Below are 6,070 nucleotides of genomic sequence, written 5' to 3' on the forward strand. Positions count from 1 at the left end.
GACTGGTATTCTGGAGGTCGTGGGTTCGGATCCCACCCGGCGGGTATTTGTTCACCACTTTCTTTTCGACTCAAAAAATTCTTCATCTCATTCTATGACAAACTCCCCTTTGCTTTCCGAGGTTTTCTTGACTGCCAAGCCTTATTTTCTGTCTTATTTGATGGAGCCCCTCATTTCCCATTTTCTGATTCGCTACATGCTTAGCGAGGGCCCCTGTTCTGGCAGTCTTGGTGCCAAAAGGAGCTTAAGAGGGTTCAACGCTGGTCGACCACTCTCGACATGTCGTAGACACTCGAGTAATGGCCCGGGGGTTAAAAAGAAGGTCCCTTTCAGCCCGAGTGGTGCGAGTGGCGCTGGCTACCACCCCCAAGTGCAGGAAACAAAAATACCTTAACATAAATACCCGAGAAAGTGCTGGGGAAACAGCCCCGCCAGTAGCGTAGTGGTTATCGCACCAGACCGGTATTCTGGAGGTCGTGGGTTCGGATCCCAACCAGCGGGCATTTGTTCACCACTTTCTTTTCGACTCAAAAAATTTTCATCTCTTTCTATGACCCACCACAACCTCCCCTTTGCTTTCCGAGGTTTTCTTGACTGCCAACCCTTATTTTCAGTCTTATTCCTCGGAGCCACTCATTTCCCATTTTCTGATTCACTACAGGCTTAGCGAGGGACCCTGTTCTGGCAGTCTTGGTGCCAAAGGGAGCTTAAGAGGGTTCAACGCTGGTCGATCACTCTCGACATGTCGTAGACACTCGAGTCACGGCCCGGGGGTTAAAAAGAATGCCCCCTTCACCCCGAGTGGTCCGAGTGGCGCTGGCTACCACCCACAAGTGCAGGAAACAAAAATACCTTAACATAAATACCCGAGAAAGAGCTGGGGAAACAGCCCCGCCAGTAGCTTAGTGGTTATCGCACCAGACCGGTATTCTGGAGGTCGTGGGTTCGGATCCCACCCGGCGGGTATTTGTTCACCCCTTTCTTTTCGACTCAAAAAATTCTTCATCTCTTTCTATGACCCAGTACAAACTCCCCTTTGCTTTCCGAGGTTTTCTTGACTGCCAAGCCTTATTTTCTGTCTTATTTGATGGAGCCCCTCATTTTCCATTTTCTGATTCGCTACATGCTTAGCGAGGGCCCCTGTTCTGGCAGTCTTGGTGCCAAAAGGAGCTTAAGAGGGTTCAACGCTGGTCGACCGCCCTCGACATGTCGTAGACACTCGAGTCACGGCCCGGGGGTTAAAAAGAAGGTCCCCTTCACCCCGAGCGGTCCGAACGGCGCTGGTTACCACCCCCAAGTGCAGGAAACAAAAATACTTTAGCATAAATACCCGAGAAAGTGCTGGGGAAACAGCCCCGCTGGTAGCGTAGTGGTTATCGCACCAGACCGGTATTCTAGAGGTCGTGGGTTCGGATCCCACCCAGCGGCCATTTGTTCACCACTTTCTTTTCGACTCAAAAAAATCTTCATCTCTTTCTATGGCCCACCACAACCTCCCCTTTGCTTTCCGAGGTTTTCTTGACTGCCAAACCTTATTTTCTGTCTTATTTCATGGAGCCCCTCATTTCCCATTTTCTGATTCGCTACATGCTTACCGAGGGCCTCTGTTCTGGCAGTCTTGGTGCCAAAGGGAGCTTAGGAGGGTTCAACGCTGGTCGACCACCCTCGACATGTCGTAGACACTCGAGTCACGGCCCGGGGATTAAAAAGAAGGTCCCCTTCACCCCGAGTGGTCCGAGTGGCGCAGGCTACCACCCCCAAGTGCAGGAAACAAAAATACCTTAACATAAATACCTGAGAAAGTGATGGGGAAACAGCCCCGCTGGTAGCGTAGTGGTTATCGCACCAGACCGGTACTCTGGAGGTCGTGGCTTCGGATCCCACCCGGTGGGCATTTGTTCACCACTTTCTTTTCGACTCAAAAAATTTTTCATCTCTTTCTATGACCCACGACAACCTCCCCTTTGCTTTCCGAGATTTTCTTGACTGCCAACCCTTATTTTCTGTCTTATTCCTCGGAGCCACTCTTTTTCCATTTTCTGATTCGCTACATGCTTAGCGAGGGCCTCTGCTCTGGCAGTCTTGGTGCCAAAGAGAGCTTAGGAGGGTTTATTTATTTATTTATTTATTTATTTATTAGAGTACCCTCACGGCCGTTACGGCGTTACAGAGGGGGTGGGTACAGTGCATGAAAAAAGGCAACAGTGTAGAAGTACAGGCAGTATGTAAACGCAAGCATATTTCCGGGAACCATGTTACTGCATTACACGTACAGAAAGTGCGTTCTTGAATGATGCCGGATCTTCAATGGACACAATGTGGTGGGGAAGGTGGTTCCATTCCTATGACGTTTTGGGGAGAAATGAATCGGAGTATGCGTTGGTGCGGCCAGATGGAACGGCAACCTTGAACGGATGGTCGATGCGGGATGATATGTACGTGGGCCGTGAGAAAAGGTCGCGTCTCATAGATGGGTTGGAAATAGATTTTGTGAAACAGAGAAAGTCGAGAAATTTTTCTGCGTTTGTGTAAACTTGGTAGAACCAGGTTATTTTTCATTAGTGAAACACTGGAGGTACGGGAGTAGTCGGAAAGTATAAATCGAGCTGAGCGGTTTTGTACAGATTCCAGAAGAGAAATTAGGTTTTGTTGAGCAGGGTCACAGATAGCCGAGGCATACTCTAGTTTAGGGCGGATTAGTGTCCGATAAAGTGTTAACCTAAGGGAAGATGAAGCATGAGAGAAATTACGGCGAATATATCCTAAGGAACGGTTTGTGCTGCTGCAGACATAATTAATGTGTGTGTGCCATGTTAAGTCATTGCTGATATGAACACCAAGATACTTGTAGGATGTAACGTATTCGAGAGTGGCTCCGGAATTTTTGTAATTAAAGGGCTGCTGGGAATAACGTTTGCGCAGAACGGTCATGCTTTTGTATTTGTTTGTGTTAAGTGTCTTGTGCCATTTGCTGCACCATTTGGAGACAGTGTCGAGGTCGGCTTGTAAATTAAAGTTGTCCATTCGGTCACGAATTTCGCAATAAATTACGCAGTGTTCTGCGAATAATTTTATGGAGGAATTTATATCATTAGGAGGGTCGTTAATAAATATTAAAAAGAGCAGAGGACCTAACACCGAACCCTGCGGTACATCGGATTTAACATCAGTAGGGGGAGAATTGCATTCGTTAGCAGTCACGAATTGGGTGCGATTGGTCAGAAAGCATTCTATCCACTTAAACACATTAGCGTCAATGTTTAGGGTACTGAGCTTAAGTAATAATTGATGAGACACTTTGTCAAACGCTTTTTGAAAATCTACAAAAATGCAATCTACAGATGAACTGCGATTCAGAGCTGATGCAACGTCGTGTGTGAATGTTAGAAGCTGAGTTTCGCATGAGTAATTTTTTCGAAAGCCATGTTGAAATGGGCTGAAAAAGGAGTTGGATTCCAGGAATGATACAAGGTTAGAATAAATGACATGCTCTAAAAGTTTACAGGAAATAGACGTTAACGATATTGGCCGGTAATTTAATGGAGAGCTTTGAATACCGGAGTTGAAAACAGGGACGACCTTCCTCACCTTCCAATCAATTGGCACAGCATAGCACTGAAGGGGTTGAAAAAAGATGTGTGACAAGATTATTGACGAATAAACTTCGGTGTTTTTTAAGAACTTGGCATTATTTCGTCTACGCCACAACTGGAAGAAGGTTTTAGGTCACGAATCAGCTTCATAATTCCAACAGGGTCTACTACAATAGGATCCATAGGAAAAAAGTTGTAATCACATAATTGCGGCACAACATCAGGAGGACAATTCGAAAACGACTTGGCGAATACTTGATTTAGAACGCGACAACATTCGTCACTGCGCATGACCTGGTTGTCAGCATATCTAAGCGATATAAGTTCTTTTTATTAGGTCTAATTGTCTTCCAAAATGTTTTTGGGTTACTTTGGAGAAGCGAGGGGAGAGTGTTTGTAAAAAAAACGTCCTTTGCTTTTTGTATGGCTGCACGATAAGCGTCGGAAATATTTTTGTAAGCAAACTAGCGGGATGTCTCATTTGTGCGTTTGGCTACACGAAATGAGCATTTCTTTCGGTTTTGCAGTCGTTTTAGATCATATGTAAACCAAGGTGAGCGTTGCTTGCCAGAGATAACAACTAAAGGAATATATTTGTTATTCAAATACGTAACTTTTTCTTTAAACAAGTGCCAATTGTGTTCAACCGTGCGATCAAAAAAGCCTACCATGTAGGTATCGATAAAACATTCGAGTTCTGTATTAATTGAAGCGTAGTCTCCTTTGGCGTAATTTCTGATTGTTTTGCTGTGTGTTAGCCGGCGCGAAACCTCAGCTTCTAAGGTAAAATGACTGAAACAATGATCGCGTAAACCAGGATGGAAAATTAGGTGCCGCACAAGATCTGGAACATTTTTCAGGACCAGATCTAGTATGTTAGCGGACGTCAGACCCACTCTGGTTGGTTTGTCAACTAGCTGAGTCAAATTAAAGTCGAGACACATGTTAAAAAATGTAGTACAATCTCCTGATAGATTACTGTAAGCAGAGCAGGGCACTGACCAGTTTATTTTGGGGAAGTTAAAGTCCCCGAGCAAGAACAACGGCGCATGGGGAAATTTCAAGACCAGGTTGTTAAGGACATCAAGTATTTTGTCACAAAAGTCAGATGTAGCATTCGGCGGACGATAACAGGCGCAAAACAGGGCAATTTGATTATTTAAGTGTACCGAAACACAGATCATTTCTAAGACTGAATTTGTTATCACCATACTGGAAGTGAGACAATCAGCTACAGCAATCAATACACCGCCCCCAGGTTGATTACAATGATCAGCTCGGTATACAACGTAATTTTTATCGCAACAAAACAGTTCCGAGTTTGCCGTTTCATTAGACAACCAAGTTTCCGTTACGACTACTATGTCTGCAGCGCAGTCATCAAAAAGGGAAGACAAGGCATCGCGCTTGTTAGTGACACTGCGCACATTTGAAAATTAGCTTCAACGCTGGTCGACCACTCTCGACATGTCGTAGACACTCGAGTCACGGCCCGGGGGTTAAAAAGAAGGTCCCCTTCACCCCCAGCGGTCCGAATGGCGCTGGTTACCACCCCCAAGTGCAGGAAACAAAAATACTTTAACATAAATACCCGAAAAGGTGCTGGGGAAACAGCCCCGCAGGTAGCGTAGTGGTTATCGCACCAGACCGGTATTCTGGAGGTCGTGGGTTCGGATCCCACTCGGCGGGCATTTGTTCACCACTTGCTTTACGACTCAAAAAATTCTTCATCTCTTTCTATGACCCACCAAAACCTCCGCTTTGCTTTCCGAGGTTTTCTTGACTGCCAACCCTCATTTTCTGTCTTATTTCACGGAGCCACTCATTTTCCATTTTCTGATTCGCTACATGCTTAGCGAGGGACCCTGTTCTGGCAGTCTTGGTGCCAAAGGGAGCTTAAGAGGGTTCAAAGCTGGTCGACCACTCTCGACATGTCGTAGACACTCGAGTCACGGCCCGGGAGTTAAAAAAAAGGTTCCCTTCACCCCGAGTGGTCCGAGTGGCGCAGGCTACCACCCTCAAGTGCAGGAAACAAAAATACCCTAACATGAATACCCGAGAACGTGATGGGGAAACAGCTTCGCCGGTAGCGTAGTGGTTATCGCAACAGACCAGTATTCTGGAGGTCGTGGGTTCGGATCCCACCCGGCGGGCATTTTTTCACCACTTGCTTTACGACTCAAAAAATTCTTCATATCTTTCTATGACCCACCAAAACCTCCGCTTTGCTTTCCGAGGTTTTCTTGACTGCCAACCCTCATTTTCTGTCTTATTTCACGGAGCCACTCATTTTCCATTTTCTGATTCGCTACATGCTTAGCGAGGGACCCTGTTCTGGCAGTCTTGGTGCCAAAGGGAGCTTAAGAGGGTTCAACGCTGGTCGATCACTCTCGACATGTCGTAGACACTCGAGTCACGGCCCGGGGGTTTAAAAGAAGTCCCCCTTCACCCCGAGCGGTCCGAATGGCGCTGGTTAC

General features: G+C 46.3%; 1 non-coding gene across 1 annotated transcript; it reads left to right on the top strand.

Annotated features, from left to right (window-relative positions):
• The first annotated feature begins 5,673 nt into the window (after positions 1-5,673).
• Trnat-agu (transfer RNA threonine (anticodon AGU)) lies at positions 5,674-5,746 on the top strand. Its single transcript has one exon. It is a non-coding gene; the product is annotated as a tRNA-Thr (tRNA).
• Positions 5,747-6,070: the final 324 nt, after the last annotated feature.

This window comes from Haemaphysalis longicornis, unplaced genomic scaffold, assembly GCF_048455015.1.
Source record: "Haemaphysalis longicornis isolate Haplotype H1 unplaced genomic scaffold, Haemaphysalis longicornis Haplotype H1 scaffold_8, whole genome shotgun sequence".
Classification (NCBI taxonomy): Eukaryota; Metazoa; Arthropoda; class Arachnida; order Ixodida; family Ixodidae; genus Haemaphysalis; species Haemaphysalis longicornis.